Below are 15920 nucleotides of genomic sequence, written 5' to 3' on the forward strand. Positions count from 1 at the left end.
TACGTGACCATTCCTAATGATTGGAGTATTTTCCTTGCTCACCTCTGCCTTTTAGAATTCCTTTCTCTTGGGGCAGCTAGGTGGTATAGTGGATAGAGCACTGGCCCTGAAGTCAGGAGGACCTCAGTTCAAATCTGACCTTAAACCACTTGACACTTAGTAGCTGTGTGACCCTGGGCAAGTCACTTAACTCCAATTGCCAAAAATAAATAAATAGAATTCCTATCTCTTATCAGGGCTCAGATAATGTTTTACTTTCAAAAAAATCTTTCCTGATTCCCCCCATTTATCATTGCTCTCACTGCCAAATTACCTCATATTTAATGTTTTATTTTTAATCTGTATACATTTCATATACCACTTCTTGAAAACAGAGACAGTCACATATTTGATTTTGTTGCCTCAGAGCTTAGCATAGTGTATTACACTTAGTAGGTACTTAAGGAAGGAAGGCAGGAAGTGAGCATTTATTTAGTAGTCGTCCTGATTATGTTCCAAGCACTGTATCAAGCACTGTGGGTACAAATAATAGCAGAATTGAAGCTAGTCCCTTCCCTTAGGGAGTTTACATTCTAATAAGAGAAGAATACAAGCAAAAGATAAGAGAAAAGAAAATGAGATGTGGCATGATTTTGAAGTTCAGAGAAAGTCAGGAACAGACCTGTGAGTAAAAGCATTTCTTGAATTAAGTTGAATTCAAGAGTCAATAAAGATCTTACAATCCAATTTCCTTATTTTACAAATGTGGAAACTAATTTCTATAGATGTGAAGTCTTGTTCAGTTGAGAAAGCAAACTATTCACAGACTGTGAGCTAGAACCCTTGACTCCTGTTGAGGCCCAACATTTTCTCAGCTGTCCTACACTATAAATCCATTTAATTCTTTCACTTGCCAAGTGACCATTCACTTTCTGTCCCAGAGTATGTATCAGAGGGGAAGGAAATAACAAACTTTCTTCCTTTGTCCAACTGCTGACCATCACTCATCCTACCCCTTCCCAAGAACTTTTTTTTATTATTATTAAAATTCTTTCCTCCCTGACTTCTCTGACAGTGTAATTAATTTTAAGTTTTGGGCTGTGCTAATTTGCATGGCTGACAGAGGGCAATTTATTAGTGAAGTACCATCTAATATGTAGAGGTCATCACTATTTCACAGCCAGGCCATTAAACACAACTTTCAACTCAAGAGCTTGAAATTTTCTATGAAGTGACTTCTTTTGAAAGGTTCCATCTGTAGTAATGCTCTTTAATCAGGCAATTGAGAAGTTTATAACAAGCTAATTACATCATCTCTGACAATCAGTGGAGAGTTGCCATGAATGTGTCTCTCGTTGAACTATCCAGGGCATTATGTTCTTAAGGTCTAAGAATGAACTACAGAAATGGGCAATCTACTGAATATTGGTTAGGAAGTTAGATAAACAACATCCATTTTCACTCTTATAAAGATGTCCTTTCTACATCAGAAATAAAGACAATTAAGTAATATTTTAATCACATGGCCATGAATAAATTTACTATGGTTACCATTTGTCTCTATTTTCTGAATTGTGGTAGTACATGTTAATACTATTCATTCAGCCAAAATTAATGCACATTTCCTATGGGTGTAACAAGATTTTCTACAGAAAGCCTTTTCCAGTCACCAAATTAGTAGTGGTCTTTCTCCCAAACTACTTCATATTAATTTTGCATTTAATCTATTCATATTTATCTTGTTTGCACCTAGATTTGCTTGTTTTCTCCCTCCTTTGAATATAAACACCCCAAGAGTAGGGATACTTTCATTTTTTTTATGTGTATACTTGCATCTTTAGCACCTAGCATAGTGCCTGACACACAGCAGACACTTAAAAATGCTTATTGCTTGACTGATTATAGCATTGTGCTTGAGCACCTTTGGGCAAACAAAGAAGTATAGGACACCTCTCCTATCCTTTAGAAACTTGAAATTTATTTTGGGACATAATGTAATAATAAATTATATAATTGCAAAAGAAATATTTGGTTCAGCGATGGAAAAGATCTTAGAAACCATAAAATCTAACCCTTTTATTTTACACAGGAAGCAACAGAGACACAGGGCAATCTGGAATTATTTTTCATATAAAGAGTACCATCATTAGGTGTCATAGGAATTGGTTTAGTTGCTAGAGCGTATGACCTGGAGTCAGAAAGACAAGAGTTCAAATCTTGTATCAGATACTTACCACCTTGTGAGTCCGGGTAAGTCACTTGAACTTTCTGTGTCTTAGTTTACTTATCTGAAAAATGGGAATAATTATAACACCTACTTCACAGGGCTATTGTGAGATCAAATGAATTAATGTATGTAAAGTGATTTGCAAACCTTAAAGCACTATATAAATGCTAGTTATTATTATTATTAAAAGATCATTCTGTACTGGAGTGGTCAGGAAAGGAGAAGCTTTAAGAAGGATTAAGGATTTCAGTGTACCTTTGAGGAATGAGTTTGATCTGAACTGAAAGTAGTAGTGTTATAACCAAGCCAAGGAGACTAGGACTTTGTCAGGGGGCATTGAAATTGAGTGGTCCTTCACCGCTTAGCACATAGACATTTTATAATTCTTTAGCAGGTAGAAGCCACTGGTTTTAGCACCAAGATAACAAGAATAATCAAATAAGATAGAAAGCCACTTCTTTCCTTTTCTCCCTACCTTATAGCTCTCTTGCTCACTGTCTCCCTATCTTGGTATTTTCCACTAGTCCCATGTCACAGCCCTCTGAATTCATTGTGATCAGTGGATAACTTTGATATTTTAATAACCCTCTGTGTATTTTGGGTTAAGGAACTCTAGTGTACAGATGCTTCTTGACTTTGTTTTTTATTTATGAGATGACTTCAGGTATTTTCAATTTTAGAATGGACATCTGTCCCCATTTCTCCATCAATGAGATGATAAGAATAAAATTATATCAAAAATTACTTAGCTTCTTAGAGGAAGAATTCAGCTTTAATTTAATTTTCTAAATTTCCCACCTGCATCCCTGAGATTTTAAGATTTATGCAAGTTGGGGAGAGAAATGTTCCCTGCTTGGTGGCAAAGATTTGCATTATGAATCAGCAATTTTTCTTGGCTCCAGCAGAAAATGTGTCTCATGGCTTTCTGTGACACTTACATATACTTACCATATAAGAAATGAGAGGGAAAAATAAATATGGTGCTGTGTAGCTTTAAGGGACTAAGAAGGCTCTCTAAACGTTCATTGGAGGTGGAGAAGCCTCAGGGAGTTGGATAAAAGATGGCATTGTTGGAGGAATTTGACTTTTTTGGAAACATCTATAATATTTTCACTTGAGTAAATAGTTGGATAAGTTTCCCCTCCATCCCCCCAACCTGTAAAACTGTGGTCCCTTCCTGCTTCCCAATTTGTCATCCAAACAAATAGAGATCTTTTAAAACACCTCCATTCAATCAATGCAGGAAAACTGTGAATTCTGTGCACAAAACTAAAGGGCAGTCCAGACCATGGATGCTATGCAAAAATGGGAGCCAGAGATTTCAAAGAAAGGCCTGACCTGGGCTAGGAGAGGAGATTGCAGTCAGCAAAGCATAGTCAGCAAATTGTTTATTTTTACTGGGAGGAAGCTGCCAGGTTCTGCTGGCTATGGACTTAGGAAGTAGTTGTATGAAGTTTTTAACTTGCACTGGTCTTGGTAAATGAATATCCTACTAAAAGCAGGTGATGATTCATGGAGAGTTTTCATATTTCACTTGAAAAAAGAAACTTCCTATCTCATGTTTAGTCATTTGTATGTCTCTAGCTTGGCAAGCTCTGCATTAGCATGAAAACAATTTGTTTCTCTTCACCTTCCTCAGAGTTCTTTGTTTCCCAGAAGAAGCTGCATTTTGGGCTAAGGAAGGAAAATTGATTATTCTGCCCCCTCTCCATCAATTTTTTTTAAAATCACCTCCAACCTCCTCAGCCACAGAAAATATAATATATGCATATGTGTGTGTGTATAATATTATTATGTGGATGTGTGAGTATATATGAAAGAATCATTTACAAACAAAATGATACCTAGATGGAATGCTTACTTGTATTTTTAGAAAAGCATATTATTCCTTTATAAAGTACAGTAGAATTTTTAAGCGAGAAAGAAATTATTTCAATGGCCAGGACTTATCCTTTCACTCAAAAACCTGTGACAATTTTTAGTAAAATTGCTTTGAGCTCCTATACATAATGACTGTCTTCTGAGGTAAACTTGAGTCTTCTGTAAATAAGAGCTTGAGGAGACCTATTATCTTTTATGTTCTCCATTTCCTTTGCCTGTTATCTACAGAGCTGAATAGTTCATTCCTTCCTAACTAGTGTATTTTAACAGAAATATGTTTATTGAATTGTATGTTAATAATAATCTTTAGCATTTATAAAACACTTTTACAGATTACTTTCCTTATGATAGCTGATTTGATCTTTACAATATCCTATGAGGTGGGGGATATTATTGTTTTCATTTTGCAGCTGAAGAAACTGAGGTTGAAATTTGAATAGGTATCCCTAACTCCATGGTCAGTATCCTACACCAGAGGTATCAAACTCAAATAGAAATAGAAGCCAGTAAACTCTCTCTCTCTCTCTCTCTCAATATATACATATATATATATATATATATACATGTATATATGTATATATATACATGTATATGTGTATATATATATACATATATATGTATATATATGCATATATATACATATATTTATATAAAAATTTCAATCTCAGTTTCCTCGTCCTCATACCTATCATTATAATATTGTAATGAAGAAAGTGTTCCGTAAGAGGTGGGGTAATGCGGCATAGAAGATGTGCTAGAATGAACTTGGAGAAGACTAGAGTTTGTATCCTGCCCCAAATACTTACTAGCTATATGTATATGAATCAGTTGATTAATCTTTTGGATCCCATAAATCAAAAGCTGAAGTGGACTTGGAAGTCATGCAGCTCATCATCTTCATTCAAAGATAAGGAAATTGGGGCTTAGAAATCTGAAAAGATTTGACCAAAGTTGCACAGGCAGTAACATAGCACAGCATCTGAGCTCAGTTTAGTCTTCTGTGAAATGGAGATTAAACATTGATCTTTCAGGGATGGCAGGAGGGTCAAATGAAATGATATTTGCAAAGTTCTTTGTGAACCAAAAATTGATAAATCAATTTTATTTATTGTTAAATTGGGAAGAAATATGAAGGAAAGGAAAGGGAAAAAAAAAACAAAGCAAAGCAAAGGCAAGGAAAACAGTTGAGAAAAAATTTGCTTGCCCAGGATAACACAGCTAGTGAGTGTGAGGTGCTAGTACTTGAACCTAGGGACAACTACCCTTTGCAGTAGGTGCAATCATACCTTGTAGCTGTTTGGGCCTCTATGTATTTCCCTCCCACGTTCCTCCCCTTGAAGAAACATTGCTGCCCTTGATCTGCCAGTTTCGTTTTATATTATGCTTTCTCACATTTGGCTATAAAGAACAAGCTTGACAAAGGAAGGATATGGGTACCAAAAAGACCATCCTTGTGTCTGAAAATGTGTACATGCTGTAACATACCTGCCATTTGGGGATTTCATTGGCTCTCTGAAAGGAAGTGAGTTTGGAAAAGTAGCCCCTTTCACTGAGACTTAATTTCTCCATATCCGGAATCCAAACTTTTAGGCTCTGCACTAAAGAGCAAACTTAAAAGGGGGAAATCAGGCATATGCATGAGCAAGGACAATGAGGCTATTCCAGAGACCTGTTTGGAAAAGTTGCTGTCCTGGACAGTTTGTGTACTGTAGCCACATGCATGGCTAATGACCCATGAAGGCATAGAACTTGACAAAATAAACAATCCCCGAACAATCTCACTGAACTAGACTAGCTAGCCTTATGTCTATGAACTCTAGATGAAAGCAGGATTTGTGGTTGGATAGCAGTGACTGAATAGGATGAATTAAGACCTTATTTGAGATCAGCATGCTATGAGAAAAAGAGGTATTATAGAACACCATGGGAGGGACATTACCTTTTAAGTCAGTTAATTATCAAAATTGAAGGAAAAACAAAACAATACTTAAATGTTATGTTACAATTATAAGAATTCAATACTTGGAGTGTTATAAGAAAGGGAAGTAAACATGCATAGACTTGTCGAATTCATAAAATCATAGTTTGTTAAATATGAAAGGCCGCATGACTACTGGACTTTGAACAAGGAGAACCTGGGTTCAAATTATCCCTCATAGAATTATTAGTTGTATAATCCTGGGCAATTCACTTAAATTTTCTGTGCCTGATCTATAAAAGGGTGCTAATAAGGGACAGGGAACTAAGGACTCTTCCAGATCTAAATCTATATCCTATGAAAAGGAGTCAGAAAGCAGGTAGTTCAATAGCTTCTATTTTACAGAGAAAGGAACTGAAGCCAAAGAAGTTTCAATGACTTAGTTTGAGGGTTTTGTTTAGATGTTAACATGACTAATATGGAAATAAGTTTTACATGACTACATATGTACAACCTATATCAAATTGCTTGCCTTCTCAATGAGGGAGGTGGGGAGGTAGAGAGAGAATTTGAAACTCAGTTTAAAAAAACGTGAATGTTGAAAATTGTTTTTACATGTAATTGGGATAAAATAAAATAATTATTTTTTTTAAATATAAAGAAAAAAGATGTTAATGACTAGCATTAAAACCCGTCTTCCAACTACCCATTTTACATATAGGGAACTTCATGCCATACTACTGCAAAATCTGTGTCCTCCTTCATAATTTGCCCCATGGTTTGAATTTGACTCCATTTCCCCAACACATACTTCACAGAACGAATAAGTTGGAAGGAATCTTGATTTCCATCCAGTCCAAACTGCCACAAACAAGAATTCATTCGATAACATTTTATGATATTGTTGATTAAGGTTGACTTGACTCCTGCTGCACAATTTCTAGTGATAGTAAGCATTCTACCCCTCAAGGTAACCTATTCCACTTTCAGAGAACTCTAATTGTCATGACCTTTCCACTTTTATCAGGCCTAAATCTGACCTTCAGTAACTTCATGACGTTGCTTCCAGTTTTTCCCATGCAAAAAAATCCAAATCCTTTTCCCACATGAATGCTCTCTAGATTCTTGAATAAGGCTATGCTTCTCTTCTCCAGCACAAACTTCCTGACTTCCTTTAACAGTTCCTCATATATCATGGTCTCTAATGTCCTTGCCACTTGTTAACTCTTTTGGGAATGTTTTAGCTTATCTATGTCCTCCTTAAAATAGAGTTCCCAGAGCTGAAGACATTCCACATATTGTCTGAGCAGATTATGGCACAGAAAAACAATCACTTTGTTCATCTTTACGCCATGCGTCCATTTTTGTCGCCTATAATAGTTTATTTACTTATGCATTCAACCATTTATTTATTTATTCATCTGTTTGTTTATTTAGTCATCCATCAATTTTTAAATTTATTTATTTACTTTTGTCTTGAAATGTCATATCATTGGACTAAGCATGACATTTTGTTTGGGGTCTACTAGAACCCATAAGTCATTCTCAATTTAACTACTGTCTAGCCACACTTCTTCTATCATATATTTACAAAGTAGATTTCTTATCTGAAATCTGGAGCCCATCTAACTGAATGAGATGTTTTGGCATCTAGACTTTGTCTTAGTAGTGCATTGAATAGATAGCTGATTTGGTGACCATCAATAGTCACCAATCATTCCTCTAGGGATAAGGATGGAGAAAGGACCTGTTATTTCATTTTAATAAGGAACTCTCAGATGAGAAAAACCTCTCCATCAATTTAGAGTGACATCTCTCCGAAACATAGACTTAGATAATACTTGTATAGGGCACTGAAGTTGAGTGGCCTGCATAAGGTTGAGCAGAGGTATGAACCAGAGTTGGAAATTTAACACAGGTCTTCCTGATTCCAAGGCCAGTTTTTTTTTTATTCTTCTTCCTCTGACCATTATTAAATGAGTACTCTAATCTTGGCATTTATAGATACCTGCCATAATGTTTTTTCCTGGACCATTAGAAGCTGCTCCATCTCTACCGTCTCTACCTCCTATAAGAAATATCTCCTTATTACCTATCTTGAAAAACTGTTCTTTTCCCCCCTTTCCTTATCTGGTGCTATATTCTCCTATCTCTTTCCTTCCATATAATGGTTAAATTTACTCTCTGGTTCTTCACATTTTTTAAATTTTTAAAATTTAAAATTTTTAATATTTAAAATTAATTTCACTTTTCCTCTTCTTTCAAGGAATATTTTCTACTCTGTCATAACCTATATAACAGTGATATTTTCCTCCAGATTTCTTATTTTCTTAGGGCAGAACTGACTTATACTTTGTGCATATATAACTATAACTGGGTATTGATACACATACACACACGCATAGTTTTAAACCTATGTAAAATATATTTTTACTTATTTAATTTTATTCTCACAATGGCCCTACCATATGTGATAAATAAAGGGAGTATTATTGTCCTTATTTTTAGATTAAAAAAGTTAAGCTTACAAAGTTCTACAGTTTGGGAGAGACTATCCTCTTATCATATGTAACATTACTATTCATATGATGCCGAAGTATGTTGCTATTATGAATTCAAAGTTTGGCTGCAAGCAAAAGGAAATTTTGTTCCCTGAGATGTTAAAAAATATATCTGGGGCCAGAACCACAAAAATCTCCATGTTCACAGTGGAACAGGTTGGATTTTTTGCTATTTCTTGGATGCATTTCTTTTCTGAAAATGAAAAAGAGACCAATAGTTTGAATGATTACAGGCAACTATATATTCCCTGGTTCAGGAAATGTCAGGGCCAAATTTTAACTGAAAAATTTCCTTAAGAAGACCTTTGATTTTCTTTTCCTCCTCTGGCAACTAGATGTTCCTAAAGAGAAGCAAGTGCCTCAGTAAACTATGAAAAATAGGAGTGGAGATGGGGTGAATAGGAGACTTTTTTGGTGTGAGTTGACATTTTTCCCATATGAATATTAGAAGTCAAAGAGGTTTTCTACTCTGGGCATAGCTTTTGCTGGCCTCACTTACCCCCTTCGCTTTGCAGCTTTCTAAAGTGACCATTATAGTTATATCTGCTGGTGTTCAGTATGGTAATCTAAGTGCAGGGACTTAAACATATCTAAATTTTATCTATCATCTAGCACCTAGTGTACTATTCTCACAACAGAAGACAGATAATGAATATTTGTTTAGTTGAATTAAATTGAAATTGCCTAAAGGAATACTGAAAAACACTCCAATTTGAAAAGTCTCCTATGAAATATTCAAGTCCCAATTGGTTTGTTTCTGGCTCTTGCCATGTTCCTCAATCTTTCCCTATTTTTTTTAATTTAAGAAAAACATTATTGAAATAACTTAGATCTTTGTTAAAAGATGGCCCTTCTCAAATAGACCAAAACATCTGGGATAAAATTTCTGCCCTATCTATTTATAACTGAATGTCCTTGGGCAAGATGGTGCCACTCTCTGGACCTCAGTTTACTTAGCTAGGAAGTGAGGAGATAAGATTAGATTGTATTAAAAATTACTTCTACATCTTAAAAGTGCAGAAGTGTAGGAGTCAAATTCTACTTCTCCAATCCATAAAGCCCTCCTCCAAAGTTCTCCCACAAACATATACAAAATATATAGATCTGCCTATGAACATCAGGTTAGTTTTTTTTTTTTTAGGCTATAACATAGACAATTTAATATCATATAATAGACAAAAAAACCTCATTTTCCCTGATGTTTTTTACTTTTCTTGTGGTAATGCAAGTATTAGCTAAACATAGTTAAATATATTCTCTGAAAAAATTTAAGCTTTTAGGATCTGGAAACCTTCCATTTTTTTTCCTATATATTAAGAGTCATTATCCCAAGGCCTGGCACACACAAGACAATTAACACATTCTTGTTGATTTATTAATATTCACTTGTCACTTCCTCCTGACACATAGACACTTGGACTATAGAAGACTCTCCTTCTGTATGATCTTGCAAGGTATTTTTTTTTGTTTTTTATGTTAAATCCTGCCAATAAGCTATTAAAGTGCTACAGATCATTTTATTTATAATGGTGAACTATACCCGAATAAAAAGGAATTCTTCAAAAATAAAACTGATTCTCATGGTATGTTCCACTTTAAAAAGCAGCCCACATAAAGGGAACTGGTAATGGTATTTGGCATTAGTGAAAGGTAAGCTGTGGTTATTACAGTAAGAAGTGTGGTGAATTTTACTAAAGACTTTAAACTGGTAAAAATATGACATTCCAATCAAAATTATACCGATTGTATGAAAGCAAAGAAGATAGATTTTTCAGGTGTTTTCTAAAGGATAATTAAGGATAATTTTCCTAAAGGAAAATAAGGGTAACAAAATTAAGGAAAAGAATAGACACTATAGAGACAGTGTTCCAATTTATTTGCAAGAAATAATACTTCACATTTTATAAAATAAATAATCTAGTAAATATATGGCTTGTGGACAAGTTATTTAATAACAAATGTTGGGAAGCTTATTTAAGGTCACAAAGAAGTATAATTTGGCAGTCCACTGGTGCTATTTGGTCTCCTTTTAAATTTTATTTTCCACGAGAACATCTTGTTATGATGGATACCAAAAATATCTGTGAAAGCAAAATATTCTAGCATCAATTTCAGATTTTTGCCCTACAATGTACTTTTATTAACATAGGAAGAAGGAAGACAGATATTCTCCTAGTCATGTACTCTGAGAACTTTGGTGGTTGCTGTGTAGTTTTCACTAATCCTTGTTTATTTAAAATTGATATTATGGTGCAGCATGGTTAGATTTCCAGGCTGATATCAAATAAAGAAACTTCTTTTAGTAACTTCTTTGAAGATTCTTTTAATTTTGTATATGAAGTCACAGATCTATTATGGACATAAAAAATCATTGATTTTTAAAATAAATATTAGATTAAGCACAGCAGCGATAACATTCTTCTGCTTGTCTGTGTGTCTCTATGAACTCATTTTTCTCTGTCGTGTATTTTTAAATGTCTCCTTTGTAACATCAATTACTTTGTCTCTCTCTTCAGGGTGGACTGGCTACATTTCTCCCGAAGGCCCAAAGGGGGAACTCTGAGGGTTTGGGGTGATCTCTTCTGAATGCCATTAACTTGAACCCCCACTAATTGTGTTGCATTCATTGTTATGAGCCAGTGACTACCAATCCATTCCCATTTAACTACATAAAATCAATTGGGTTTTACAAAGGGATATTTACTTCAAAGATATCAAGAACAAATGAACAGATGTTTACTTCAATGATTTTGGAGTGTATTTTCCTCCCCTAATCTTATTTTCTAGAGAAGTAGACTCAGAACTTAACTCATTTTCTTTTTTTCTTGTCAAAATAGGGAGTTTATTTGTGACATCAATACAAGTAAGCCAGACTCTTAAAGAATCTGCACATTTTGTGAGGATAAAATTGGAACTTTTATACAGAGAGGCTGTGGGAATATCTGGATGGGATTCAGGAGTGGAAAGTACCCTGGGGTAGGGCCAGGTGCAGACAATGGAAAGAGTTCCGTGGCTGGAGAGCCCCAGTGAAAGGGCAATTAAAAGGATTATTGACTGGGATAGACTGGATTCCTTAGGCAAACACCAGAGATCTGTGTTAAGGGACCTTGTGGTAGAGGTCTGAAAGACATGGTCTTTTCTTTTTAAGGGTCCATCATTAGCATTCCATCATTCTCCTATCAAACAAAGGGGACCCAAAATCTTTTGGGGTTAAGGGCAAAGGTCTGGTATTCTGAAACTGCTTCCTACTGGCAAGAGGCATAGAGCTGTGCCTACCTTGAGGGGTTCTCAGAGAGGAAGTTGACTGGAACCAAGCACAGTCTACATCTCAGGGATAATGGGGAAACATGGGTTGGTACCCATTGTTCGCTGTCAACTGCAGGTGAATGTCCTATGGTTTATATGGCACAAATATGATAAGCAGGTTCAATATGAAGAGCCCAAATATAGGAAGATTTAAAAATGATGTCAGAATGGGGGAAAACAAAGAAACTAAGATCCCCATTAGAATCATTTACATTTGACATACAAGGTTGTCTGATCTTGTTACTGTCTCAAAAGTTTCCATTGTGATTCTAATTCTTCCAGTAGGATCAGATGTTATTGGGAAGTAACAACACTTTTGAAGGTAGAAGTTTTCTACCCCTGGGTTCAATAGTTACACAACTGAATTTACCGGAGATTGACTTTTACTCCAATTAAAACAAAAGACTTGAGAGGATACTTAAGTAATGACTAGGCTAAATAAGTTACCTCCCTCTAAGAAAATTGATTGCACTTAAATTCTCTTCTCCAAACCAAACTGAAGATGTTTCTGATTTAATTTCAGTCATGTGGGATATGGAATGTCTACACATTCAGGTCAAAACAGCAAGATCTTACACACTTGAATTGTGCTTCTATCTTTTACTAACCATTTGCTCTGATTATAGAAATTTGCTATAAAAGGATAAAGCAGGGACAAGATTTATAACAAGTATGACAGGATAAAACATCCTTAGAATTCAGATCGTTCACAGTTTTCCAATCATATGGTGTCCATCTCACATCATAGTCAGACTCACGAACAGCCAAATGGGTAACAATCCTTTTCAAAGCAACACAATGGGGAAACTGAGCCACGAGGATTCCTATCTTAGACTGAGACTAAAATTGTCCTCTCAGATTTTCCCAATGCAGACCTCATCTGAATCACATTGTCCCTAAGTAGCTTGTGATATTTCTCCCAGGTGGTGGATTATTCATTATGGATGGATTATTATGATCCACTAGACAACTCAAAATAAAATCAGTTACTATCCCATGAGTTTTCAGCTCAAACAGCAAGTTTCATTGATCACTGTTCAGAGAAAAATTTACCAGGATTTACATCTCAAATTTAATTTTGTCCTAGTGTAAAAGCCAATCGTTAGAGATCATTTCTATATACCTGCAAATTATTAGCAAGCCAAGTTCATTGCTTAGGAGCTCCATAACCCAAACAAGCTTTTTGGCAAGTTTACAAAATAAAGGGGGATATCTTTATTGAAAGGGACCCCAGAGAAGGGCCTTCCTATTTACCCCATCTACTCTTAGAGCTGCTGCGGGCCTTTACCTCATCCTCTCCTTTCCACAGGTAAAATAATCAATTACCAGCTTTAGGTTTTATCATTAAGTAAATAACCAACAATCTTAAAATTTTCCTAAATAATAGCCAAATTGTTTCAGCTGTAACACAAACAATAAACTTCAGATGACATCAACTGCATTTTCAAATTACTTTACACAAAAAATGGCATCTCATCATTAATGTGCTAAAACTGCAACTTTTAAAAGAGTGGGCTTAACAAGTTTGAGGCTTGCTTCTTACCTCATACTGCCTTGACCAATCTCACTTTCACCCTTAGCTGCCAGTGAGGGCAGTGAGCAGTGTGCACTAAATCTGGGTTATACTTCCAGGCTTTCTGGATGGGCTACAGGATGCACAGGGGACAGGGTCATTGCCAGTGGGTCCCCCTACAGCTGCTGCCCTTTCCCCTCCTTCCTTTTGCTAGGTGCAAGAGGAAGAGTGAAACTCTCTACTCCTAGTCTGATCCGGGATGAGGGGGGTTAACAAAAAAACCTGGGCTGTTTGCAATCCCCACACTGAGATACCTTCTTGACTCAGGCGAAGGGAGTAGGGAAGAGGGAGTTACCAGGGCTTTAAGGAGGTGTTTCAAAACTCCTTAATAATGAATCTCAAAACCTCCAGAATCTGCTAAGATGTTTTTAGCTGTTCCCACTTCTCATTGTAGCCTTAGCCTGATCATAGTTGGAACTACAGGAAGAAGAATCTTAAGAATTCTTTTTTTTTGAACTTTTACTGAAACTTCCTTTGTTTCTACATCCAAAGCGAGGCATTGAACTTTCCAGACAGATGAGTTGGGGACTTGGCACCTCATCCCTTCTCCCAGGTACTGGAGAGCTTCAAGGCTTCACTTTAAAAAAAAATTAAGTCAATAGGAGTTAAGTGACTTGCTCAGGGTCACACAGTTAGTAAGTGTCAAGTGTTTGGTCTGAGGCTGAATTTGAACTCAGGTCTGCCTGACTTCAGGGCCAGTGCTTTACCCATTGCACAATGTAGCTGCCCCCATCAAGGCTTCACTTTTGAGATCTTTTAAACCAAATTTGTCTTAAGCCAAACTCTCAAACCCTCTGTTCACACTGTTCCTGCAAATAGATTATCCATCTCTTTCTGTCCATGTTCCTCTCATTCCTACATGCTAAAACTTTTTTTTGCCTTTCCTTCTATTTACTTATCTCTCTGGAGGTCTTTGATTAAAGCCCCTTTAAAATTGCACTTATCTTATTTCTTTCTAATTCTGATCAGACACTTCTCTTACCCTCCTCTATTTGTTTTTATCAATCATATAACCTAAATAATAAAGCGTCTTTCTCTTTCTCATTCTCCAGCTCCTCTGAGGCTGTTACAATCAAGGAGGGAAGGAGACGGGGAGAGAAAGAGAAAGAGGCATTCCAAGAAAAATCTAGTTACAGCCCTTAGAAGCTTCCTTTGCTGGCTGGTTACATTTTAAACCTTATAGGATGTCAGATTCAACACAGACACTCACTCATATCACTCAGAGACAAACATAGGACAGATTAACATGAGGAAGAGACAGGGTGATACAGATCAATATGGGAAAATCCAAAAGCTCAGAAAGGCTTGTCAGAAATCCCCTGTACAAATGAGACAATTTTTCTTGGTCCTCTAGATCGTGTTGAGGCCAGGCACAATAATTTTCTTGGTCCTGTAGATTGTATTGAGGCTGGGCATGAAGCTTTCCTTTTCAAAGTCTTTGGGACCAAGATTTTTCCAGTTCTAACCTAGGGGCAAGTCTTTGGGAAGTCCTGCTGAGTACAGCTTCAAGGATCAGTTGGCCATGAGGCTGGAAGACAAGGGGGATCCTGCAGGCATAGATATGGGGACAGAGAGTCCAGGGGTCCAGAGGGAAGGAAACTTCAGGAAACCAAAAAGTACTTGCAGTTTTACCAGCTCCCTAGCATTTTAGAGAATCGGGAGAATTAGGCATACACTTCAGATAGGGCATCTTTCAATAGGCAGAAGGTATGCCAGAGTCCTAAACAGCTTTGTTAACTGCCTGACCTCAACGAACCTGAAAGTATCAGGCCTGAAAAGCACCTCCAAGCTTTTCTAGGTGCTTGGAGAGTGACCCCAATTGCAGATTGAGAAAGAGATATATAGAGAGGGAAGGCTTACATACCTTCCAGTCTTGGCTGGAGAAGAGTTTGAGGAGGTCAAGCAATTCCCTATAACAAGGCCACCAAAATATATTGTCATTTGGGGGTGCTAGGAAACCCAAAACGCAAGGGTACAGTACAGAGGTCTGCTTTGGAAGAATTTGACCACTGAAGCCTTTTTAATTCAAGTAGTGAGTTTATTAAGATACCAATTGGGTGGGTGAGATTCCCAGCAAACCTGTGGTGTTTGTGACACCAACACAAGTCGGCCAGATTTTAAGAACCTGAGCCCTTGTTTTCCCTCATACATACCATTGGTCCCAACAAGTTCACATCCAAAGGCAGCACTGATGCCATATAAGTCCTCATTTAAACTTTTATTGTTTTTGTTACAGAAGGTAGCACCTAAACATTGTTCCTTACTTCTGAGGGCATTGGTGCTGGACTATCTATAACATTTGGCCTGGAATCTGACTTTTGGAGTCATGTTTTATTCTGTTAAGGTTGGAGATCCCATGCCTTCCTATTAGAATAGAAAAAGTGAGAAAAAAGAAGCTAAGGATAAAGACCAAATTCTTGGAAGCCATATACCTGAGAGGGGGAAAACATCTCTAAAATCACCCCTTTCTTTACC

General features: G+C 36.5%; 1 pseudogene; it reads left to right on the forward strand.

The window, feature by feature from the left end:
- The first annotated feature begins 2162 nt into the window (after nt 1-2162).
- Nucleotides 2163-15920, forward strand: part of LOC110196579 (replication factor C subunit 4-like) — a 31793-nt pseudogene continuing 18035 nt past the window's right edge.

This window comes from Phascolarctos cinereus, unplaced genomic scaffold, assembly GCF_003287225.1.
Source record: "Phascolarctos cinereus isolate Bilbo 61053 unplaced genomic scaffold, phaCin_HiC Scaffold_5;HRSCAF=322, whole genome shotgun sequence".
Lineage (NCBI taxonomy): Eukaryota > Metazoa > Chordata > Mammalia > Diprotodontia > Phascolarctidae > Phascolarctos > Phascolarctos cinereus.